This window comes from Narcine bancroftii, chromosome 10, assembly GCF_036971445.1.
Source record: "Narcine bancroftii isolate sNarBan1 chromosome 10, sNarBan1.hap1, whole genome shotgun sequence".
In the NCBI taxonomy this organism is placed as follows: Eukaryota; Metazoa; Chordata; class Chondrichthyes; order Torpediniformes; family Narcinidae; genus Narcine; species Narcine bancroftii.
In genome coordinates this window covers 76080766-76108040 of record NC_091478.1, presented here as the reverse complement: position 1 = coordinate 76108040, position 27275 = coordinate 76080766, and the positions used below count along the sequence as shown (strand labels likewise).

The following is a 27275-nucleotide window of genomic DNA, read 5'->3' as shown; positions in this document are numbered from 1 at the left end:
CAAAGAAACACATATACTCGCAGTATGGGAGGTTAATCTCTGAGATTTATTGAGGCTGGAAAGGCTCCTTTTATACAGTTGGAGTTCCCGCCATTTGTTTGATTGGCTGACATCAGCCGCATGAATAAAAATGGGGGGTGGGAACATTCTCGCATGCGAATACCCTTCTTCCCCAGCCTGTTATTGATCTGTTAGCTAGGCAGCTTGGCCAGCATCCTTTTAGGGCTGCTGGTCTTGGACTGCTCCAGCTTTTACCCCCGCCGATTTGTTGTCTTGCGAGTCACTTTAGCGATCTCTGCTTGCATCTGCTGCCGCGCGATGTGCCGGCCCGATCTCCACGATTGTGGGCCGCCACACTGTATAAATACCGTGCTTAATTCCAATTCCAATGACGATATTCTCTTGTTTCCTTTGTTAAGGTTGTTATTTATGTAAATGCACATCAGCAAGTGAGCTGTATACTCGATGCCTTGTATTTATTTTTACCTGAAATAATAGCAGGTAAACATAAACATACCTGAAACACAGAGTTGGGGGGGGAGGGAAATGGGGGTCCTCCCCTTAAGTGGGGTCCTCCCCTTAAGTGGTGCCCTGTGCTGGGGCACTGATTTTTCAGGCGGTATCGGACTGGTGGTGGGGGGTTGTGGCTGCAGCAGTGTCAGACCCGGTAGGTGGAGAGGAACAATAACTCATTTGGGGGGGGCCATGGCCTGCAACATTCCCCCTTTGAGACTGACCCATAGGGTCTCCCATAGGGCTGGAGTGTGACTTTTAATGCAGCAAAGATGGCAGGTTCTTCCATGGTCTTTCCATCCGCCAAATTTTATTGAGCAAGTTGACCTTCCCGATTTTTTTTTTTAGTGAATGAAATGTGTCTGAGATTCCCACTCGGACATGACTTGTATTTGCTGCTTGGATCACAATGCCACCAGTGAACTGATTCCAGGCTCCTTGTCTTCCCAAGTTATTCCCCCATCCAAGTATTGACTGGGCTCAAGTTTGCTAAAAGCATTACTCACTGGGAAACAAACAAGTTCACTGATGCCTTGGTCCCCTTTCTGAATATGTTCATTCAAGTGGACAAAGAACATGGTGGAAAGAATTGAATATTAAATGTAATTGGTGATGGTTAGAAAGAGTAGGATGTATAAAACACTACTTAGTCAAAGAGGTACATTATTTTATTAAGTTGTGCTTTGCATCTACTTGTTGCCAAGTACTGGCATAGTGAAATGTTCATCAAGTTCAAGTTTATTGACACATACCAAGCTACAATGAGAAAGTTCAATTCGTATGCCATCCAGCTCATCAGCCCAGAACAAATTTTCTCACTGCACCTCAATACATGTGAAATGGTCATGAACGTGATGAACATTTCAGTACATCAACTATTTGCTGGTGGATGAGTGTGGAGTACAAATAATCTGTTAAGTAGATGCTGATTTTGCACTATACACAGTTCAAGAATATGCTTGTTTTTTGTTCACCTTGTAATTTTTCCTCAAATGTGCACATCTATATGTGAGCCTTTTTTTGGAAAGCTTAGAAAGGAGAGAAACAAAGCTGATATAAATGTCATATACAGTATTTGTTTTGAATACCAGCCAGCAGAAGGAGATTTAAAGCAAAAATCTGCTCTTCAGCCAAATTTTTCACTTGGCATAAGCATTGCCAGCTTTAGAATTCCATCCTGTGTAAATAGTTTAAAGGTGTTCTGCCATTACTTTTTATTTTTTTAAACTGTTAACCAATACTTGATATGTAATCCATCAAATAGCTTTATTCCATCAAGAATTAGTCATCATTTTTGGCCCATGTGTTACTGTAGTAATTTCCATTGCATAACATAGACTCAAAGCTATGGTTCTCCATGTGGCCAGTTACATGTCTATCTGATGAAGGGCCCAGGGCAGAAACGTTGGTTACCCTCTACCTCCTATGGATGCTGCTGAGTTTCTCTGCCATGATTGTGTATTGCACTTGACCCCAGCATCTGCAGGTGTTCCTATTTAACCACATATCACAACACTGCTGGTGTGCTTTCAGCTGGACTTCAGAAAGTTGAGGCAGTACATTTCAGGGAAAGGAGAAGATGGTTTGCAAATGAGAAACAAAGTTAGATGTTCAGGCCACCTGAGGACAAGTTGCATATGGAGTGGAATAACAGCAAAAATATCGGAAGCTGTTTGAGATTCTGTAAGAGTAACACTTTGGTGACTTTTAGAGACAGTCTGGTTTCTTATTCTTTTATCATTGAAAAGTGATTACAAGTAATCAGAATATATACATTTTTATGTAATTTAATATTGCACAGATTAACATCTCCAATCTTAAATTGAACATATACAAACTAATTTTCACAATTGCAGCACAATTTTGGATATTTTATTTTATAATAAACACATGCATAGATACAATTTCATATATCAAAATAATATATAAAGGAAATGATTGATACATGTGTCAATCGTGTCTGCCTGTCCCGCATCGGACTGGTCAGCCACAAACGAGCCTGCAGCTGACGTGGACTTTTTTTACCCCCTCCATAAATCTTCGTCCGCGAAGCCAAGCCAAAGAAGAAAGAAAGATATATATATATATAAAAGAAAGAAAGAAGAAAAATTGCAGCACAATTTTGATCCATCATTTGGATTTTGAATTTTTTTTGAGTTTTCCTCTGTCTTAAATTATGAAGCCTGTGGAAATGTTAGTCCAGACAGTGATGGTAATCTACTTAATCTACTTCAGCTGTTTTTTGAATGGTCATATGTGTGTGGTTCAGCAGCTTTTTCATGGATTGCATCAGCTTCAAGTACCTTGAAATCTTTATCATATTGGAAAGAAACAAGAGGTTCAATTCTGTCATTACATTGGCAAGCAGCTTACATATCCAGATTCAGGATTTTTCCTGTCACTCAGTGGGGCAAGTTTCAGCAATTCACTGTTTGTTCAGGATTCCAGCATCTGACAATTTGGTGTTTTTCTCTCTCTTTCCCATCACTCGTCTCCTTTAGTCCAGGAGCCAATGTTCGGGAGAATCTATACCGGACCACGATATTAATCCAAGATGGTGATACTGAACAAAATTGTTCTTGAAAGGTTAACCTTGTTCAGAAATAATCCATCTAACTTCCCCACAAAAGTGACGTGGACACAAAGATTGCTAATTTCAAAAGATTTAAGTTAAACTATCAGTGATGTTGGGTGAGATAGGAAAATGTATTATGTAATCCATGTGATAAAATTATTGGAACACTTGCCTTGTTTTAACAACTTGGCAGCTACTTTGTGGAGGTTAAGTGATACATTTAATTCCTGAAATGATAATTCTCTTAATCATAGAACTTTTTATACATTCTATTTTTGCATTTAGTTTGTTTGGAACTAGATCAGGTAATTTAACATTTCTTCATCGAATAACCCTTTCTTTCTTTTATAACCAATGAGATATTACTTGGATCCGTATGACCTAACCTTCCTTGCTGTTCTGACATTTGAGAGAGATTGAATGAATATGGTAAAATATGAACCTATAAGGACACACTAAGTTCAAATGAAAGAGTTCAAAGTTTTTGTTTGAATGGGAATATACAAAATTGTAAGTGGGGGTTGGTGTTGTAATAGTTCTTGGGTGCAAATACACATTCTGCGTAATGCCCTGAGCAATCGTCTTATTTCCAGACTGCTGGAGGAACTCAGCGAATCAGACAGCATCAGTGGGAGAAAAAGAACGTTTGAAGTTTTGGGCAAAAACTTGTATGCTTGAGATGTTTGACCATTCTTTTTCCCCCCACTGATGCTGCTCAACCTGCTAAGTTCCTCCAGCAGATTGCATCTAGGTACAAATTCCAGCATCTGCTCTCTCCAGTGCATGTGAGCAATTCAGTAATGAATCATCCCCCAGTTTATCCTCCTCCCAAAGTTGAACCCTTGTTCATGTCATCAAAAATATTGACATGAACACAGTTGTTGGAGCAATCAGGAAAATAATTTTAAGAGAGTGAGCAGGGGGTCAGACACTCAGAAGCGGAATTACATTGACACAGCATGATGCCATTGAAGTTCAAGTGATCTCTAACGCTGAAATAGGTGCATGGGAGCAGTGCAATCTTAGCTGTTGCTCAGCCCAGTGGTTTTGAACATCAGTAATTTAAAGCTGAATATATTTAAATTATGGTAATTTCATTTGTGCATTGATTTTGAAAAAACATTCCCAGGAAATTTGGATTGAATGTCCTGAAAGTTTACATCCCACAATCGGGATCTATAACAATTATAAATCACTTAACTTGATTGTTAGTATATTTGTAAACTTGCGTTGCTTGAGGGAAGTGTGCAGAACTGTTTGACCTTCTAGTTGTTTTAAACAGATCTGTTCTTCCAGCCCCATGCCTGAGTTTTTTAAAAATGGGGGGTGTGTTACTGGCAAGTCCAGAATTTGTTACCCATCTATATTGCTCTGGAGAATATAATGGTGAACCTCTGCCTTGAGCTTTGTGAAACTGATGTTCCAGGGCATCCTTCTTCCCTTGATTTCATTGGTGGTAGAGATGGGCTTTGGCAATGTTGTCAGGTAAGCCTAGATGAGTAATCACAGTGCCATTTGTAAGTTGGACATGGTACAACTGTAGAATTATTGTCTTATGGCTCCAGTAGCCTGGGTTCAATCCTTTGCTGTCAGTGTGGAGTTTGTCTGTTCTTCCTGTTGCAGCATTGGGTTCCCTGGGAGCTTCCTCCCATATCTCAAAGACATTTATTGTGGAGATGATTGCGAATATTGTAGGGAATTGTGGGGCCAACCTGTTGAAAATATTGCACTTTTGATCTATTTATAAAATGTGGGAGGGCCTCAGGATTTTACCACCTCTGCAATATGACCAGCTCATCCATGGCATGTATACTTTTTCTCATTCTGTGAATCAAGCTACAGATGACAATCTCAGAACTCATTTGCCTGAAAGTAAAACTAATAGATTGTGCCACTTTAGTAAAATTAGGGCAGAAAATTGCAACTGGTACGAGTTCATGTCAACACAAATGAATTTACCATTGGTTGGAATTTATTTTTTGATGTCTGGCCTGTTTCCAGCAGGAAATGACATCATTAGTGCTATTCACTGCCATGTCGAGTATGAGGTGCAGTGTTGGCTCTGGGCCAATAATCTCTACTTAGGCCCAGGCTCCAAGGCAAATAGAAAGAGAAAGCAGTTTAAAGGTTAAAGACCTTTTGAAAAAATGGTCGAAGGAAAAAAAACAAGTTCGTTTTAAATTTCAGAAAGAGGGTGGGAAAGATAGGTAGGACTAAGAGAATATGCCTGCTAGGATGTGGATAAGCTGCTGATCGAGTTATCTGATGGATACATTAAGGAATGTGGTTCGTCAGTGTGAATGCAAACAAAGAAGCTTCAGAGCTCTGAGATTCCCACAGATCCTGCATGACCTGCTGATTGTTTCCAGCATTTTCTATTTTTATTTCAGGCTTTCTACATCTGCAGTTTTAAAGTAACTATTTGTAAAAAAAATCTAACTATTTTTTGTCTTTGGTAAATACTTGCGCGTTAGAGGCTGTCTGTATTAGAAAATTATATGTAACTTTTCCTTCAGCACCTAGTATCAGCATTTGTCAGTTTCAGCTAAGATTGGTTTGATTTGGCTTAATTTCCCTGTAGTCATGCCACACAAAGTTCCCCTTAGTCATGCCACACAAAGTTCCCCTTAGTCATGCCACACAAAGTTCCCCTAAGTCATGCCACACAAAGTTCCCCTTAGTCATGCCACACAAAGTTCCCCTTAGTCATGCCACACAAAGTTCCCCTTAGTCATTCCACACAAAGTTCCCCGTAGTCATGCCACACAAAGTTCCCCTTAGTCATGCCACACAAAGTTCCCCTTAGTCATGCCACACAAAGTTCCCCTTTGTCATGCCACACAAAGTTCCCCTTAGTCATGCCACACAAAGTTCCCCGTAGTCATGCCACACAAAGTTCCCTTTAGTCATGCCACACAAAGTTCCCCTTAGTCATGCCACACAAAGTTCCCCTTAGTCATGCCACACAAAGTTCCCCTTAGTCATGCCACACAAAGTTCCCCGTAGTCATGCCACACAAAGTTCCCCGTAGTCATGCCACACAAAGTTCCCCTTAGTCATGCCACACAAAGTTCCCCATAGTCATGCCACACAAAGTTCCCCTTAGTCATGCCACACAAAGTTCCCCTTAGTCATGCCACACAAAGTTCCCCTTAGTCATGCCACACAAAGTTCCCCTTAGTCATGCCACACAAAGTTCCCCTTAGTCATGCCACACAAAGTTCCCCTTAGTCATGCCACACAAAGTTCCCCTTAGTCATGCCACACAAAGTTCCCCGTAGTCATGCCACACAAAGTTCCCCGTAGTCATGCCACACAAAGTTCCCCTTAGTCATGCCACACAAAGTTCCCCTTAGTCATGCCACACAAAGTTCCCCTTAGTCATGCCACACAAAGTTCCCCGTAGTCATGCCACACAAAGTTCCCCTTAGTCATGCCACACAAAGTTCCCCTTAGTCATGCCACACAAAGTTCCCCTTAGTCATGCCACACAAAGTTCCCCTTAGTCATGCCACACAAAGTTCCCCTTAGTCATGCCACACAAAGTTCCCCGTAGTCATGCCACACAAAGTTCCCCTTAGTCATGCCACACAAAGTTCCCCTTAGTCATGCCACACAAAGTTCCCCTTAGTCATGCCACACAAAGTACCCTTAGTCATGCCACACAAAGTTCCCCTTAGTCATGCCACACAAAGTTCCCCGTAGTCATGCCACACAAAGTTCCCCGTAGTCATGCCACACAAAGTTCCCCTTAGTCATGCCACACAAAGTTCCCCTTAGTCATGCCACACAAAGTTCCCCTTAGTCATGCCACACAAAGATCCCCTTAGTCATGCCACACAAAGTTCCCCTTAGTCATGCCACACAAAGTTCCCCTTAGTCATGCCACACAAAGTTCCCCTTAGTCATGCCACACAAATTCCCCTTAGTCATGCCACACAAAGTTCCCCTTAGTCATGCCACACAAAGTTCCCCTTAGTCATGCCACACAAAGTTCCCCTTAGTCATGCCACACAAAGTTCCCCTTAGTCATGCCACACAAAGTTCCCCTTAGTCATGCCACACAAAGTTCTGTGCTAATCAGAAACAGATTTCTACTCTGCATAAATATAACTTTTACTTCAGCAATTAGTCCTGTGTCCTTCCTGGGGGGGAAAAAAAGCAAAATCTTGATAATTATGTAACTCGTTTAATTGGCTGTTGGAGGCTAAGTGAGAAGACAGAAGCAGTCGACAAGATGCATTGGTGTGTTCTGCAAGAGGTAGATATGGCAGCCTATCTGTGCTATGTCAGGGAAAGTGGTAGTGTGAAGTAATGGATGGATTACTGATTGTAGAACCATTGAACCATAGAATGTTACAGCACAGAAACAGGCCCCTTTGGCCTTTCTAGTCTGTGCCAAACCATTTCTTTGCCTAGTCCCACTGACCTGGACCAAGTCCATAGTCCTCCATACCTCTCCCATCCATGTAGCAATTGCTTTGTCCCAGATGGTGTCATGCTTTGAGTCTTGTGACAGGAGCACCTGCCCAGGTACATAATGTAGGTGCTATGGAGAGTTGAATTGTCATAGGTCCTGCTATTGAGACTATCTCCTTTTATAATCCTTTGGGCAACATTTTGCTCTGGTTCTACAGAGTACAAAATCAAATTCAAAACTAAATTATTTATCTCAAAACGGTGAAAAAAGCCTTGGCCTAAAGACTGTTACTATGGAGACATACTCATGGAATTTGTAAACAATATTGTAGCTGCTTGTAACTTACAATTAATTTTAACCTTTACACCAACCATATATCCTTCAACATCCAGTATTTATTAGCTAGGTTCAGCCTTTCTGAGTCCAGAGAGCCCTGGGTTACACGATGCTTCGTCCCTCACTCTGATAACATTGTTTATCATTCTGAGAATCTCCCCTGCCCAGGCAGTTAATATATTCACTGCATAAATGTCACTGCAGTGGTGAGAGACTTTCTTTTGCTCAGGAACTAATTGTGTTTCAATGGCATTAGGAGTGGGGATTTTACTGAGTTAATTGTAGCAGCACCAGAAGGGACATGTCGTGCAAGCCCCTTTTATGTGGGATCTTTGTTCAACTCTCTTCGTTGATACAAAAGGTCTTTGATATGAATGTGCGGCTTAGGGAAGTATGTTAGCTGTGTAATGTTGATGGACATGGCTTGCAATTGCGGGATGGTGGCGCATGAGCCTGTGTTGTGGGCAGTAAAATTAGCAAAGTGCAAGTATGATCCAGGCCACCCTCCCTCCAGAGCTGCTGACGCCCAGTCCACCCACCCTCTAGAGCTCCCAATGCCCAGGCTGCCTGCCCCCCCAGAGCTCCTGATGCCAAGGCCAGCCCCCCATCCAAGCTCCTGATGCCCAGCCACTCACCCATCCGAGTTCCTGACCCCACAGCCGTCCACACATCCAAGATCCCAACCCTCTGGCTGCCTGCCTATTGGAGTTTCCGAAATTCTGGCCCCCCCACCTATCTGAGCTCCTAATACCCCGGCCACCTGCCTACCAGAGCTCCTGATGCCCCAGCTGCCCTCCCATCCGAGAAGTTGGATGTGTGTAATAATTGATCCCCTAAATTTTACCCTAAAAATTGGTACACAAAATTTGACTCTTACATGAGTATACGTTATGTACATTTTGATTATTGAAACTAATACCAATAAATAGTTTAAAAATTACATACATGAATAAATATTATTATATAAATGTATGTCCTAATATTTATGAAACATTTTTGTATCGAAATGTGCATGTTAAAATAAAAAGGTGTATAATTTTTTTCATGCCTTGTGGCTCTCAAACATGTGGTTCTTATGTTAAGCAACTTTGGCCATCCCTCGTCAAGGGGAAAAAGGGGAGCCACTCAATAACTGAATTTTGTAACCAAATTGAGTACGATGGTGTGTGCATGACATTTTTCTATGAGTGTCTGTGAGGTAGTTCCAGCCGTTCTAGGCCATTCCTCTCTCTACAGTGGTCAGTGTTCTTAAGAAACACAACATTTAGCTGTAGTTGTATTGAAGCCATATCAAAGCAATGAGTAGCTCAATTCATGGACTGTTGATGATTATAATTGGCTTGCTGTGAGTAAAGCAAAAAATCAAAATGAATGTGACAGTGATGGAGACTCTCATGGAGAACCAAGCACAGAGTGGGCACCTGGACTGGTTTCTTACTGTATGGTGCAGTCAGGTAATCAAATGATGCCAGAATGCATACTTTTGAACAATGCAGGTAAATGATGGGTGAAATTGCCCCATTGTTAACTATGTTCAAGTTTAAATTTATTGTCACATGTACCAAGGTGCAGTGAGAAAGTTTGTTTTGCAAGGGAGTCCAGTTTTACATCCCAGAAATGCAGAGCTACAGAGCAAAGACAACAAGATTTTACACAAATGAGGTTCATTCAGAAGTCTGATAATGGAGGGAAAGAAACTGTCCTTGAATCTGGTGGGGTGTCATCTTCTTCCCCATGGGAAGGGGGAAAGAAGGGAGTGTGGCTTGGGTGGGTGAGTCTTTGATAGGTTGGCTTGGTTGGATGCTACTTATCCAGCACTTACAATGGGGTTCAAAGGAATGTGTTAACAGAGAAGCAACAATATTCTGTGTTACAGAATATTCGGTGTCAGGTGTTCTCAACTATGGGGAAGGGAACTCTTTGTTAAATTCTTATTGATGCAGAGACATGGTGATATTAATTTTTTCATAAGTATTTCCAAAACCAAATTGATTTTGGTGGAACCTGCTGTCGTTAATTAATGAGATGATTCATTTCCTTAGGACTCATAACATTTTACTTGCCCTGAGCACATTACCAGTTGATGCAAAATTGTATTGTGAGTGTTGATTCAGGTTGTTATGATATAGTAAACCGTATGATGATATCCAGCATGAGTCAGAAAATTGCGATTGTCTCAGTTTCCATCTTCTCCCATTAACTTGAACTAAATTAGTATTTGGACTGTTGACAATCAGAAAATGTATTTCTGTAACATTGTAAATGCAGGATCATGCTGAAAATATCTGAAGTATAACCTGTTAACCTCTGGAGAGGTCATCAAGTAAAATGTTTATCCTTCATAAGGATAATTGGATATAATTTGGTTTCTTTAATAATGTTTCTTCTAAATGCACAGTGATAAATATCCAATCTATTTTTGTGGTTGAGAGATAATTATTAGCAATGCATCTTCTCTTCATAATGCTATTGGATCTTTGTAGCTTCACTTGAAAGGGGCTTTATGTAATATTTTATCTGGCTGATCTCATACCTGCAAACCCCTCGGTACCACTTGGCAATGATGGATTTTGTTATGTGTTTAGGATGTTGAAGTAGAGACTGGATCCACAACCTTCTGTTTCAAAAGGCAATTCTACAGTTAACTGATAATCTGCTGTTTGGTTATTCAGATATCTGGATCATCGGGGCCCTGTATCCCACCCTTCTTTGAAACTCACTGTGGTATCTTTTCTGTGGCCCCTTGAAAATCAGTGGGATAATATTTCTTGAGCATCCTTTAAACTTAACAGATTCACTGTAAAATTTATTGCACAACTGCATAACACCTTTAAAAAATTGAAGAGTGCATTGGTGTAGTAATTGAAATAATCTCTAATAGTTTGGAAAATCCCCCATTCAAGCTTGACCAAAGTACTGAGTGTGCCAAATGAGAGGAGTTTTACTGTTATACCTTGTGAATTGACACTGATCTTGGAAAGTATAGCGTTGAACTTCCGTGTAAGGAGTACAGTATGGCAAGTTGCAATCTCTGTCACCAATAAATCTAATGTGTCAAGACCTTATCAAGATATAAATATATTAATTCCTGATATGAGACAGCTTCCATTCATTTTGCTCCTCAGACTTGCAATAAATTATTAACAAACTTATTGATACTTTCCAAATTGTAAACCAATCAACCGTTAAAATAAGCAAAAACTGAAACAAGCGGTTCTTTTTACAAAACTTTTGACTGGCTCTGACATAAAAGGAGTTATGTTGGCAATTGTCTTTAGTAGTAAATATACTGAATGTTCCTTCACTTGTAGTAGAGGTTATAAATTAAGAATTATCTGGCTGAGATATCAGGATACCATAGCACCCATGGGTTTGGACATGGAGGAGGATGGATGTGAATGAGGAATGTCAAAGCCAAGAATTAAAACTTGGCTGTGTATGTTCAGTAATTGAACATTCTTTACCCCAATGTTTCCAAAAAGTATTGGACAAATACATGTATCATGTATCGTGAGCAGTGTTGCAGATTTATGAAAAGCACTATTACGAATTGTCCAAGTAAACAGCATGAATAGCAGACAGGTAATTAATGATGTGAAATTTCCATTGGTTTGGATAGTTAAACCTTAACTTTGAGACTTCAGAACCTATTAAAACAATCGACGTGTTGCAAGAATAAAATGGTAAAATTCAAGACTGGTATTGATTGCATGGAAGTGAATTGAGTTGAAACAATGCAGATATTCGAACTGTTAACCTATTAAAACAATCGACGTGTTGCAAGAATAAAATGGTAAAATTCAGGATCACTGGTTCAATAAAGGAAAAGAGAAATGCTCTTTGATTGTGTGGAATTTTAGGACTTCTACTGGTCTTTTAGGGAACTACAATTCATGGTTTGATTTCACCCCCCCCCCCCCCCCCAGATAATCTTGCAATGGAATTAGTATGTGAATAAGTTGATAACAGATGCATAGTTAGTGTTGAGAAACATAAAAACAAATGTATTGGGGTACAGCCTGGATTTGTGTGCATTTGAATTACTTTGACCTGGTCCCTGAATACTTTCTGTTCATATTTTATTCTTTCATGCATGTTAAACTAACATGGGAGATCAGCTCAGAAAGAATGTTGTTTTTACATGATTAACTGAGTAGATGTTTGGGAATACTAAGTGCAAGTGGAAGTCCAATCTATTAGCTGTTCATTGCCCCTAGGTAATGTGCACTATCCCAACAAGAAAGCTGAGGCTTCTGTAGGCATCTCAGAACTTAAGTCTTTTGATAGTGGCTTGGCCTGTTGCCATATTATAAAGTATTAATATTATCAGCTGATGTTGTATTATTTGATGTACCAACCTACACTTGAGAACCCTGGAGATCTGAATCGGTTGTTAACTCGACCTGCCACATCATGGGCACCAGACCACTCCATTGGTCTTAAAAAAGCAGCCTCTATCCTCAAAGACCCCCACCACCCAGGTCATGCCCTCTTCACTCTGCTACCATCAAGAAAAAGGGACAGGAACCTAAAGATGATCCCTCAGCTTTTTCCCCTCTGCCAATAGATTCTGTAATGAACCAGAGACACGGCCTTACTTTGACTTGTTCGTGCAATTTCTATTTATTTTTGTAAGGTGATTTAAATAAATGCTTGCACAGCGATGCTGCCTCAAATCAATGAATTTCGTGACTTGTTCATGCCAATTAATTCTGATTCTGATTTAAACTGAGCAGGGTTCCATGCAATCTTATTGTCAATGTCACTGTCTGTTGCTTGAGTACAACCAAGCACTCGTTCTATTTCCCAGGCAAGCTGTAAGCTGTGCTGCTGTTTTACTGGCTATGTGCTTAAAACTTTGGAAGAAAAATTAAAATTTCAAAAGTAAACTTTATTCACAATAAAAAATATATAAAGGAAAATCATACTTTAAGTAATTTTATATTCTAAGTGTCATATTGTCATTAAGTCCGTACATTTCCTTTCCTTATAATGTTAGCCAATCATTATTCTAGATCACACCATTGCCAGTCATGTGCCCCCCCCCCCCCCCCATCCCCACCCCCAAGATGATATTCCCTTTTGTTGTTTAAGGGACTTCCTCACCAGATTCTGAATTTTGTCGCCACCGTGTGGCAGAAATGCACCTTAAATGAAAGTTGAGAACTGAAATTTGTTGTTAGACTTAATAAAAATTGGCATTTAAAAAAAATCTATAACATGGAAGTCAAAGATGGTGAGTCACAGCAACATATTAATAGATTCAAAATTCCCTTATTGCCAATTAATAGTACAGAACATGTTCTTTTTCTTTGGCTTGGCTTCGCGGACGAAGATTTATGGAGGGGGTAAAAAGTCCACGTCAGCTGCAGGCTTGTTTGTGGCTGACCAGTCCGATGCGGGACAGGCAGACACGATTGCAGCGGTTGCAAGGGAAAATTGGTTGGTTGGGGTTGGGTGTTGGGTTTTTCCTCCTTTGCCTTTTGTCAGTGAGGTGGGCTCTGCGGTCTTCTTCAAAGGAGGCTGCTGCCCGCCAAACTGTGAGGCGCCAACACGGTTTGAGGCGTTATCAGCCCACTGGCGGTGGTCAATGTGGCAGGCACCAAGAGATTTCTTTAGGCAGTCCTTGTACCTTTTCTTTGGTGCACCTCTGTCACGGTGGCCAGTGGAAAGCTCGCCATATAATACGATCTTGGGAAGGCGATGGTCCTCCATTCTGGAGACGTGACCCATCCAGCGCAGCTGGATCTTCAGCAGCGTGGACTCGATGCTGTCGACCTCTGCCCTCTCGAGTACCTCGACGTTAGGGGTGTGAGCGCTCCAATGGATGTTGAGGATGGAGCGGAGACAACGCTGGTGGAAGCGTTCTAGGAGCCGTAGGTGGTGCCGGTAGAGGACCCATGATTCGGAGCCGAACAGGAGTGTGGGTATGACAACGGCTCTGTATACGCTTATCTTTGTGAGGTTTTTCAGTTGGTTGTTTTTCCAGACTCTTTTGTGTAGTCTTCCAAAGGCGCTATTTGCCTTGGCGAGTCTGTTGTCTATCTCATTGTCGATCCTTGCATCTGATGAAATGGTGCAGCCGAGATAGGTAAACTGGTTGACCGTTTTGAGTTTTGTGTGCCCGATGGAGATGTGGGGGGGCTGGTAGTCATGGTGGGGAGCTGGCTGATGGAGGACCTCAGTTTTCTTCAGGCTGACTTCCAGGCCAAACATTTTGGCAGTTTCCGCAAAGCAGGACGTCAAGCGCTGAAGAGCTGGCTCTGAATGGGCAATTAAAGCGGCATCGTCTGCAAAGAGTAGTTCACGGACAAGTTTCTCTTGTGTCTTGGTGTGAGCTTGCAGGCGCCTCAGATTGAAGAGACTGCCATCCGTGCGGTACTGGATGTAAACAGCGTCTTCATTGTTGGGGTCTTTCATGGAATATTACACAAAATCACCTTCAGCCTGCTGTAAGGCAAAAAGAGTCATCATTAGTGTGGCCCGGCACTCCTTAAAGTGTGAGAGAAAGAGAAGCAAAGGAGAGTCCCTTCTGAGTTCAGGTGCCTGTGGATTTGCTTCCAGTGCTCCTGCAGCAGGAACAGGAAGCACTGGTATCCTCAGAGACTTGAGCAACTTCCTGCGACAGCTGAAATTTTGACAACGGTTGACGTCACCCTGCATTGTGGCACGCCACTGAGTTCAAAGGTTCCAGATACTTGGCACTAGCTTTCCCCAGGAACCTGGGCTGGTGAAACCTCAATCACTGCATGGGCTTAATCACCAATCGTGACAAGGATTTAAGAAAAAAGACTTTCATAAATCCAAACTAGGTTATATTCTTTACGAACAGGAATCAATTAGTCAGGTTAAGACAGCAATTTAACGAATTGGAAGATATTTTCTGATGCCAATGGTTTAAGAGGGAAAATCTGATTCATTTAAATTAAACTCAAATTCCCAAATTGTGATGGTAGGATTGGAACTCTGGATGCTGAAAATCTGAAAGGATGAATGGAAATTACGGGGATACCTCAGCAGGTTAGGTGGTATCTGTGAAGAAATGTACAGTTAACATTTCAGATGATTGACTTTCATCGAGACAGAGTGAAACTAGTTAAAGAGTCCAAATATCAAAGTTCCCCATATGCTGGTGTTACGAGCCCAAAGGACCCCAAAACCCAGCAGTAATAGACATTCACCAAGACAAGTAGTTACTTAAACAAAAGTTATTTTTAATTATCTTTAAACATAAAAACAAAATCAAACTTTAATTTATCTCTATTAACTTAACCCCCTTCTAATTGTAAGTGTATGTGTATGTGATGTGTGTGTAAATTTAAGAAAAGTTCTTTGGTTCACAGTTCAATCTCACTTCTCATTCTTCCAAGTTCACTGGTTGCAAGCAATTCTTATACTGTGCACAGAATTTAACATGTATAAAGTTCACCAGGCTTTGGTGCTCGAAAGGTAAATGTTTACCGCTCAGGAAGGATCTTGTAGGGTTTGCAGAGAGAGAGAGTTGTTGTTCCAGGATTTCCACAGCTGAGATGCCACCATTAGTCACCTCAATGTCTTGCTGATGAAACTTGCCCCCTCTTTCTTTCAGGCTACTACAGAGTTCCTTTCTCTTCCTCTTATTTTAAGATAAATATCAGATAGATAGCACTTCCAGCCATCCACCACTCTGGAGTTTGTTTCAGTTCCTACCAGCTTCTCCTGCTTGTTTCAGCTCTCTCTCTGTCTGTCTGTCTGTCTCTCTCTCTCCAACTGCCAGAAAGTCCATGTGGCTCTCTCACTTGCAAAACCCCTGACCTTCTCCAGCAAACAATAGGAGTTAGTCTTCTTGGTCAAGCTGTTGTCTTTAGGTAAACAAAAACCCAGAGTGCACCTTTCTGTGCACTCTGTCAAAACCCTTCTGTTGCTTTAATGACATCATTTCAATTAGCACCTACTTGTAAAATGTGCACAACATTCTCCATAGTTTCTGTAAAGTTTCTGAATATGAATTCTTCAATATTTCAAATAAGATCTGTTTTAAAGTGTGTATGTATGTAACCTACTCTAATTTTACCAATTTATCTCCCAAATACACCTACAAATATTCCATCACACTGGAAATCCAAAATAAAAACAATATATGCAAAAAACACTCAGAACTGGGAAGAAGGAAAGTAGCGTTCACTTGAAGTTGTGGAGAAAGTGAAGATGGGACAAAGGAAATAGCTGACAGAGTGAGGTCATTGTTGCTGTGGGGTTGAGCTGTGGAGGTCACCTGGCTGATGGGTTAATTGGGGGAAGTTAGAGAAAGGGAAAATGAACAAGAACTATTAACAACAACAGAATTTATACAAAGTCTCCTTGACCTAAAACGTGAGCTCTGCTTCACTTTCCACAGCTGCAGCCTGCCCTGCCAAATGTTTTCAGCATTTTCTATTTTTACTTAAGAATGGCAGGCTTCCTTCCTTCAAGGACGTTACTGAACAAGTTCTATTGTTTTAACACTCTTGTGTCCAAGTGCAATTATTTTGCTTCCCCAGATGCTTTAGTAGTAACTTCAGAAATGATTATTCCCTTTCTTCATTTTATATTCTGGCATCAGTGTCCAATGAGTTATGGGAATAGAGTTCTAAGACCAGTCTATGTAAATATTTTGTATGTTAATATTTATTTATGTCTTCAATAAAAGACTATATTTTCCTTGATGAGGCTTTGTTTCCTATATTGCAGTGATTCCAAGTATTATCCCACTAGGAATTGTCATGTGATCATTGCCATGTGTTTTAGTTTCCAATCTCAGTAATGATGCACTGCCAACTTTTAATTTTGGTTTTCAAAATAACTGGGCATTCAATTTCAGTGAGTCAACTTTGAAATGGACCCAAGTTAATCATTTTACATGCTGGACCCAAGGTGATTAACTGGAAATACATTGAATAGATGTAGCAAGGCCTGTTTTAAACTTGATGACCATGCAATTGGTGTTAGAAGTCATGACATTAAATAACGTGGCAGCGGAGTGACTTGCTAGTTGGTCACATTAGAATGATGAGGACAGATTTATTGCTGGGGGTGGATCTCACATTCAAAGCATAAGAAAACATGAAGTGAGGGAAGATCATTTGATCCATGAAACCTGGTATCTGAACTTTGATCTTTAATGAGAGGCTCCTGCAGGGATTAAAATTTGTGAAGGCATGTTAAACATTTTTGAATATAAACATATCTCTGAGGTTGAATGGAGATAGCAATGTCCCTGCAAGTCCACGAATGTTCTCCAACCCAGTCCTGACCCACCTGGAGAACAATGCCTCATATGCCAAGCTGCTGTTCATCAACTTCTGCTCGATTTTTAATACAATTATTCCCCATCGACTGGAGGGGAAGCTGTCCTCACTGGGACTCAACACCCCTCTCTGTAACTGGATTCTGGACTTCCTAATGGAAAGACCACAGTCTGTCCGGGTCAGTAGCAGAATATTGAGCATCATCAAGCTGAGCACTGGTGCACCTCAGGGCTGTGTGCTCAGCCTGCTCCCCCTGTTCATGCTACTGACCCATGACTGCATCACCAGATCCAGCTCCAACAGTGTCATCAAGTTTGCAGATGACACAACAGTCGTCGGCCTCAACAGTAACAACGATGAGTTACACTACAGAGAAGAGGTGGAAAATTTCATGAAATGGTGTGAGAGTAACTAGCTGAGTCTCAACATAGACAAGATGAAGGAGATGATTGTGAACTTCAGGAGGACCAGGAATGACTGCCCTCCACTACACATCAACAGCCCTGTGATAGAGAGAGTGAAGAGCACCAAGTTCCTTGGAATTCACTTAATTTTTTTGGGGAAAATTTTATTTTTCATTTTTCAAAACAAATATAGAATCATGTTTGAAAACACACTAATTTTTAACATATTTAGTTTTTAACACATTCTTTTAGTACAATTCACTTCTGAGATTCAAATACAACATCAATTTACTTGTAGTTCCCCTCCTTCCCCCCCCCCCCCAACATCAAAAGAAAACAAAACAACTAAAGAAACAGAAAATAGTAAAGGAAAGAAAAGAAAAATTCAGCATCCCGCCAGTCTTTCTAATCTGTTTCCACTCTTTGAGCTGCTTCACTGCTGTTGGGGGAGTCAGATCTCCAGGTGATCGCAAACATTTTTTGCTACTGACGGCAATATTTACAAATTTAAATTGGAATTTTGTTAATTTTTTGCCCACGTCCACCAGGTTTACCAATAAATACAACTCTGGGTCCAGCAGGAAGTCTGCTCCTGTAATCCTAGTTAATATATTAAATAATTCAAGCTAGGTCCATGTGGAGTGAATAAAAGTACTAATTTCTAACCCATACCTAAAGCACATTTCCAATACCCTTAGTTGTCCTTTAGGTAATTTTTGTGGTGTGAGGAATTATTAGTGTAAGAAATTGTATTGTACCATTCTAAGTCTGGCATTGATCACTGATGTCATGCTCTCCTTACATAAATTTGACCAACACTCTTCATTGATCATTATTCCCAAGTCTCACTCCCACCTCTCTCTTGATCTTTGCAGGCCTAGTTTTTGGCTCTCATTTTGAAGCACAAGTATATTCTGGATATAAATTTGAGAGCGCCTCCCAGTCGAAATAACTTTTCCACCATGTTCCCTTCAGGTGGGGTCGTTGTAGGGCCCAACTTTTCCCCCAGGAAGGATCTTAAATGGAGAAAATAGTGAAAGGTTCCATTAAGTAAATCATATTTATCCTTCAGTGGTTGGAAGGAGATAAGCTGTCTACTTTAATAGAGTTCCTCAATATATCAGATCCCCTTTAAATACCAAATATCCAGAATTTTGTTACCCAAATTCATAGGCATCAGCTCGTTGCGTATCAAGGGTGCTTTTGGCGATGTTACAATATCTTTACTTATACAATCATTAATTTCCTTCCAGATTCTTATAAGATGCTTTAGAATAAAAGATTCCATTCTTTTATTTATTAATTTTGTATTTGTTTTGTAAACGGAATCTTTCGCCACTCTCTCCCCCATACTCTATAATCCCATGTTAACGCATGTTGGTGGATCCTCTTCTTCAAATAAAGATGCAAGGAACCTCAACTGGGCTGCCAAATACTAGTTCTTAAAATATGGCAATCGTAGTTCCCCCAGTTTATAATCCCGCATCAATTTTTCCATGGAGATCTTGGAGACTTTACCATTTCCAAAGAAAAGTTCTTATGTTTCCATTCAATATTTAAAAAAAATCTGTGAAAAATAAATTGGAATGGACTGAAAAAGATACAGTAGTCTCAGCAACACCTTCATTTTGACACAATTTACTCTGCCCATCAAAGTGATGAGCAGGTTTCTCCATCTGTTTGAATCATCAATTTATTCAAGGAAAGGGGTATAGTTAAGTTTATATAAGTTTCCAAGATCTCTATCCGCCATTATCCCTGAGTATTCAATATTACGAGGCTGCCACTTAAAACGACTCCTCTGTTTATATCTCTCATAGTCTGAATTAGTTAAGGGCATAATCTCACTTTTTCCAAAATTTATTTTATATCCGGAGATTATACTGTATTCTTCCAGGGTGGCCTATAATTTAGGTAAAGATTCAGCTGGTTCTGTCAAGTGCAATAGCACATTGTCTGCAAATTATTTTATGCTTGACCTTGTTCACCCTGAATCCTTTTACATTTGGATCTTTTCTAATATATTCTGCTAATAATTCAATAGCCAATACAAACAACCCTGAAGACAGCAGGCAATCTACTTAAGGGGGAATGTCAATGAAATTTTGCCATTTGTAATGATCCTTGCTTGTGGTTTAGAATATAATGTTTTCACTCAATTAATATATATTTGTCCTACTCCAAATTTTTCAATTATTTTAAATAAGTATGGCCATTCCAATCTATCAAAGGCCTTCTCTGCATCCAGAGATATTGACACACTAGGGACCTCTTTAGACTATGCCAAATGTATTATATTCAATAATCTTCCCAGGTTGTCAGCAGCATGTCTCTTCTTTATAAAGTCTACTTGGTCCGGATGTATTAATTTTGGTAAATACTGGCCAAATTTCTCAGCCAATGCCTTGGCTATTATCTTGTAATCTGTATTTAATAGCAAGATGGGTCTATAAGATGACACATCCATGTCGCCTTCAATCTTCTCCATTCTTTCTTCCATGGCCTCCATTTTATCCTTGGCAGCTGCCATGCAGGTGGTTAGAGTGGTGAGTGCAGTCTTCAACTTGCCCACTCCTTCCATTATTTTCTGGCGCCTCCCATCAAGGGTTTCAATCCAGGTTGCTAGCGTCTGTATGGTGCTCATAGTTGTTGGCTTCGATCTGCCATTTGTTAGGCTTGGATTCTTCCCTCGTCTCGTTGCACTGATGGCATTTGTCCTTTCTTGTCAGTCTTACCCTTTCCCAAGAGAGCTGCTTTATTCTTCTTTCCCAAGAGAGCTGCTTTATTCTTCTTTCCCATAGGACTATGTTTATTGATGCTTATTTTTTCAATCATTTAATGTTTTTGGTTGATTTTCAGAATTATGTTTGGAACTCCAGTGACCTCCTCGGAATTCACTTAAATAATGATCTATCATGGATACACAATATCTGTTTACTTGTCAGAAAGGCGCAACAGCGACTGTACTTCCTGAGAAGACAGAAGTGGGCAAGGCTATCTGCTGCTATCATGTCAACCTTCTATTGTGAGTATCCTGGCCGGCTGCATCACAGTGTGGTACAGTTGCTGCAGAGAAATGAATTGGAGGTCAATCCACAGGACCATAAGAGTGGCAGTGAAGATCCCTGGAGTTTCCCTCCTCTTCCCATTGACATGATCTACTGGGATCGTTGTCTGAAGAGGGCAAGCAAAATCATTGAGGACCCCTTCCAATCTGCACACAGCATTTTTCAGCTACTCCCTTTGGGGAAGAGATACAGGAGGATCAGAGCCAGCACCACCAGGCTGAGGAACAACTTCTTCCCATGGGCAGTGAGAATGACTAAAGGAACTGCTCACACTAACAATCCGAGACTCTCATATGTATAAAGCAATATCTATTTATCTATTTATTTATTTGTACAGATGAAATACTGGTCCTGTATATGTATTATTTGTCTGTATGCGTGTTATATCTGGTTGGGATCTGTGTGCTTTGCACCGAGGACCAAAGAACGCTGTTTCTTCAGGTTGTACTTGTACAGATGACAATAACATTGACTTGACAAAAAAAAAACAAATTTATTTTTGTGAACAGAAAAAGAGTGCTAGACTGCACTTGGGTTGATTTTATATAAAGGCCATGTAAACAAAGAGAGAAGTTGTTTTGTTTGGCTTGTTCTGATGTCTGAAGGTATGTTACTGAGTGGAAAATGCTGTATATATGCCAAGGTCACAACTTTTCCTGTGGGAGACTTCTTTAAAGACAATTTATAACTTTTACAGGATTGAACTTTTAATTCAGCTAGCTTTTCACAAACACAATTTTTTATTCTCTGGTAACTCTTTCCAATCTGGTCAGTTCAATTCAGTAATTAATTTTTACTGCCTTCATGTGTAATGATGTGCCTTGAGGAAATAATGAAGAATTCTGTTGTTCATTGATTGCTAAAACACTGCCAATATATTTTGGTGTGTATTACAGGACAGTAAAATGTAGGAGAACATTATATATTGTGACAATATTGCGTCATTTCCAGTGGCCGAATCTTCAGATGTTGAGACATACACTCTACAATTTTCTCACCTAAAGCTTGTGGTGGTATTGTGACTTCTTGCTGTCTCTTTGAGGATTATTGGTCATAAAAGGGTAATTATTGCTGTAAGGCCTCTGTAAATATATTTTCAGGTGTTTGACTGATCTCTAGGTTGCATTATAATCCCAGAGTTATTCATGAGAAGCCACGGGAATAAAGAATCATCTTTGAATGTAAATAGTGCACCAGTGCAAAGATTTAAGACTGCAAAGAATCAGGCTATAAGAATTGAAACAGAGTGAGTTTGGGAACTTGACAATAAACCATACCAAATCTGGAAGGTGGATTACATGTTGAGAAATGGAAAACTGGGAATGTAGATGGAGATTAGGGAAAATAATGGATCCTTCGGAGGATTACGTGGCTTTCGCAAGAAAAGAAGTGTTTGGTAACTATTTGGACTTGAAGGCCGACTTCAAGAACTCAATGAGAAGCAATGGGAGTGTACCACATTTGTGTGGAGCATTGTGCTTTAGACAACAGGTCACTGTTCCATTCCAGCTGACTTGGGAAGTTTACATGCTTTACATTGGCAATAAAGCACAGTCTTCCATCATTACATCACCTTGCCTTGAAAGGGTCTGCTTGGGTTTTGATGAAGGCACAAAGGAAATGATTGATTGTCACTCATTTGAGTTGGACAGGTCTACGGGACATGGAATTGCAACCTCCAGTTGACATGTTGGACAATACTCAATTCTGCCTTGAGGTGCACACCTACTGAGATGCTGTGAATCTGAGCTCAGAATATGATTAAACTGGAGCAGACACATATGGAGTGAAGAGTGAAGGAAAGAGGGGGAGCTTAAGACATTTTCAGCCAGAAGAGAAAGATGAATAGCTTTGAGTGGGTGTCCATGTGCAAATGCTTAAATCTCCTGGTCTGATGTGGATGTCCAGGTGGGTTTGGAGAGAAGTCACTGAGATGATCAGAACCAACATTTTTGGAGGGAAGGCCAGAAGAAAGTTCAGAAAGGTCAATTTAGGGTCCAGTGGGTAGTGCTGCTGTCTCACTGATCAAAGAACTGAGATTTGATTCTGAGCTCCAGTGCTGTCTATGTAGAGTTTGCACATTCTCCCTGTAACTGTGTACGTTTCTTCCAGATGCTCCAGCTTCCTTCTAAATTCCAAAGATATCCTGGTTGATAGGTTAGCTGGCCAGTGTAAAATCCCGAGTTGGTGGGTGGCAAGAGTATTCAGAGGGGGAAGGGGAAGTGATGAGGATCTGAGAAGGAATGTCACAGGGAAATGTGGGACAATGGGAATGATCCAAGAACTAGCAGGTATCTGATGGACTGAATGGACTCTGGCTGCATGTAAATATCTTTAAAAATGAAAATTTATAATCATTTGCAAATTGCCCCTGATTCCCAAGATGGAAGAACTGATGACAAATAGTCCAGTATCAGAATCAGAATTTATTGTCATTTGGTGTTTTGTGGCAGCATCACAGAGCAAACATTAATATTATAACCATTTTACAATATTACTATAAAAAATTAAAATAATAATGCATGAAAATAAGGGCAGTGCCTTTGGTTCATTGATTAATTAGGAATCTGATGGCAGTGGGGAAGAAGCTGTCATTGTGCCACTGAGTGCTCGTCTTTAGGCTCCTGTACCTTTTTCCCAATGGTAGCAGAGTGAAGAGGGCATGGCCTGGGTGGTGGTGGTGGTGGTGGGGGGGGGGGGGGGGTCTTTAAGGATAGAGGTTGCTTTTCTAAGAGACCATATCATGTAGATGTCCTTGATGGAGTAAAATCTGATGTCTCAGGCAGAGTTAACAACCCTCTGAGAGTTGGGACCTCCATACCAGGCAGTGATGAAACCAGCCAGAATGCTCTCTACAGTACACCTGTAGAAGTTTACGAGAGTCTTCGGTGACATACCGAATCTCCTCAGACACCTCACAAAATATAGCCGCTGGTGAGCCTTCTTTGTGATTGATCAACATGGAGGCTCCAGGACAGATCCTCGGAGAGGTCGACACCCAGGAATTTGAAGATCTTAGCTCTCTCCACTACTGAGCTCTTGATGAGGACTGGGCCATGCTCCCGTGTCTTCATCCTGAAGTCCTCAATCGTCACCTTGGTTTTGCTGACGTTGAGCACAAGGTTGTTGTCGTTACTCTATTCAACGAGCTGATCTACCTCCCTCCTGTACGCTTCCTCATTGATGATTGTGGTTCTTTTGACAACTGTGGGATCATTGGCAAATTTGTAGATGGCATTGGAATTGTGCCTGACCACACAATCAAGGGTGTCTAATGAGTGGAGTAGTGGGCCGAGCAGGCATCCTTGGGATGCACAAATATTGATAATCAGTGAAGGGGAGGCATTGTTTCCAATTTGTACTCTTCTGATGAGAAAGTTAAGGATCCATTTGCAGAGGGTGGGACATAGATTTGCTGGAACAGGATATCATAGTGGGGAGTGAGGGCACTGCAGACATTGGAATAATCCTGTAGGGGAAGATCAGTCAGCATCCAGCGGAGATACTAAAGATGAATCTGTCATACCTACACTATGGAGATCCCAGAGGCTGAGAAGACCAGTGGTGAGGCTGAACCTGGAAATGTTTAATTTTTCTATGGAAATATGAAAAGCCAAATTCTTTTATGCTAAAGGAGTAACATGTGTAGTTTTGATTGTAAAAGGGTGATTGCTGCTCGAAGACCAGGTTGACTGAGTATAACATTGAAGAAACCTTCAGAGTTGAGCAGGAAGAAGTACTGGGACCAAATGAGATCATGTTTCTTGGAGCTATTGGGTTTCAATGAGCGTGATCAACATTTAAACATAAAGTCAGAGAATCCAGGTACTACAAAACCAAGTTTTTATATCCAAGTGTCCTGGAACTTCCCTCAACGTCTACTTGGGTAGCTCAGAAGGATTTTTTTGATAGGGTTGTCGATTGAACTTGAAACATGTTAAAGGCAGGGTGGTTGGTGGTTGTGTCAAGGCCTTCGTGCATATGGAATAACAGTTTTGCTGAGAGGGAGTTGATTTCCCAATAGCGCTGTGTCATAAAGTGTGCACCCCCCAAAGAGTTAGTTGTATGGTTTACTCAAAGAAGGCATGATGCAAGGGCTCTCATAATTTTAATGGAAGCAGCCATGTTAAAATAAAACCACACCAAAACGCTGGAGGAACTCAGCCGGTCTTTTCAAAGATCTATTGCCGACATTTCGGGCCTGAGCCCTTCTTCAAGGATGAAGCAGATTCTTTGAAGAAGGGCTTATTCCTTGAAGAAAGGCTCAGGCCCAAAACATTGGCAATATATCTTTGAAAAGACCGGCTGAGTTCCTCCAGCATTTTGGTGTGTTTACTACAGTCACCACATGTGCAGACTTTTGTGTTTCACTCATGTTAAAATATAATGCCCGTTTCTGCCAGTTACAATTAACAAGCTTTTTGTATTGTAAGTTATCCAGGTAGGAAGATTAGTCTGGCAGCACAAGTAGGAATGTGTTTGCTTTTTTGAAGTACAAACCATGCTAATGCCGCTCAGTGAATTTGCCTTATAAGGATGTGCATTTTGATATATTTAAAACCAGCAAGAAACACTCACTGTGTGTTGTAGCAGGTGACTCACCCATGGTTGTGGGTGGTGAGCAACTGTGTCACAATCAGGATGCAGTCGGTTTCATGCCACTTGTGCAAACCTGAAACGCAGGAATTTCTACCTCAATATGAATACATGTATTTTTTAAAAAGTGTAGAGACCAGCTTGTGTGATGCTAAGCCTCAGAAAACTGGCTGTGATTGCCAGAATCAATAATGTCTCAGGAGACCTGGCATCTGCTCTGATAGTCTCCCAGAATTCTCAGTGATCAATTAAACAAAGGTGAGGTGGTTTGTAACTGTCCGATTGTGCAATTGGATTTCACCCTTGGGCGGCACGAAGAGTATAGCGATTAACGTAATGCTGTTACAGCACCAGTGACCTCTCTGTAAGGAGTTTGTACAGTACCTCTGCCCCTCCCCAACCATTTTTTTCGGGCACCTGTCTACATTTTGCTCATACCTTGATGAAGGGCTCAAGCCCAAAATGGCAGTTATGTAGCTTTAACTTTGTTATATAAAGGGTATTGTTTGACCTGCAGTTTCTCCAGTATTGTGTTTTTACTTCAACCACTGTGTCTGCAGACTTTCTTGTTTTACTTACAACTGTGGTGTTGACTTTTCAAAAGATATTATTACAAAGGTATAGCATTATGTTTGCTGTTGATTTGTCTTGAGCAGAGTGCAGATAAATTGCAAGATAATTTACATGAACGCAATGCTTTAATTTTATTCTTGGATTCTGTTACTGTACAGCAGTAGCCTTTTAATGTGGAGCCTTTAATTTTGCACAATGACTTGCTCTGTTTTGTTCTCATGGCTGCTGTATTCTGATTTCTTTTGCTATTGTTTGAAATCATGTTGATTATCTCATTAGCACTGTACTCTGCATGACATGGATTCCTGGCAGAATCATCCATTGAACTGCAATTCACTAACGTGCTGGAGAAACTCAGCAGGTTACGCAGCATCCATTGGAAGTAAAGAGGAGGCAAAGTTTCGGGCATGGGCCTGTCATCAGGTACGGTTACCCAGGATGTTGCATGGCCAGCTGAGTCTCTCCAGCACATTGTGTATTGCAATCGACCCCAGCATCTACAGACTTTCTAGTTCAACTCTCATCCATCAAACTCTCTTGCCTCTTGCTGTCCCAGAGGTTTATTAACCAGAATACTGCTACTTCTATGGATCCATTCCTATTGCTTAATCAGATCAGCAACTCTCCGTCCACATTGTACAGCAAAGTTTAATCTATGAATGACTGGAATGAGAGTGAGGCGAGTTCATGTCTTAGAACAGAATAATTCTGGTATGAATGCGATTACGTTTTTTAGTGATTCTTTGATTTTTTTTTAAAAGCATAACATTGACCTGCCACTGGTGCTTATGTTTCTGATGCAGGCAAGAGTCAATATCCCCTTTCACACTGGCACCTTATCCGAGTAATTAACAGCCAATATAGCAGTTAAAGGGCCAGTGTGAATGTTTGCGAATTGGCACACAGGTGTCAAATCACTCCAGGGATGGACTGCCTAGGTAGGGCATATCATCCCCAGGGTCATCTGTCCCTTGCCTGCTGATTAGCCCAGTGCGAAAGGGGAAGGATTATCCAGGGACAAAGTAGTGACATGTTGATGATGCTTTTGTGAGAGTGCAGGAATGTGAAGGAAACAAAAGATTAAAAAGGTATAAATTTTGTATTCAATTTACTAAATCCTGATCAATGTATTATGATCTTGTATTTAAACAAAATTAATCATGCCTAATTTTAACATAATTAAGCTTTATGTATAGCACAGTATGAGCTCTTCAGCCCCTGTTGTTGTAGTGCCAACCGATATAAACCTTTATAAATTTATAAAGGACTAAAGGAAAGTGGTAGCAGCAATAAAACACATCGGCGCACAATTTATAAAGACTGTGGGAAAATCACAGAGAGAAAGAGAGAGAGAGAGAGAAAGAGCGATGGTGGACTTGCCCTCCAGAATTCTGTGCGGCAGAGAAAGGGCTGTATGCACAGATCACTCATGGAGAAGTTTCTCTGCCGCATGGAATTCTGGGAGGACAGGTCCGCCATCGCCCGATGCATCACTCAGGCATCATTGGTGGAGGATAGCCGCCA

The 27275-nt window shown here is 40.8% G+C and overlaps 1 protein-coding gene across 7 annotated transcripts in view; it reads left to right on the top strand.

Moving 5' to 3' along the window:
- The window catches only part of fhod1 (formin homology 2 domain containing 1), a 276370-nt gene that overhangs the window by 98152 nt on the left and 150943 nt on the right, over positions 1-27275 (top strand). The window lies entirely within an intron of this gene.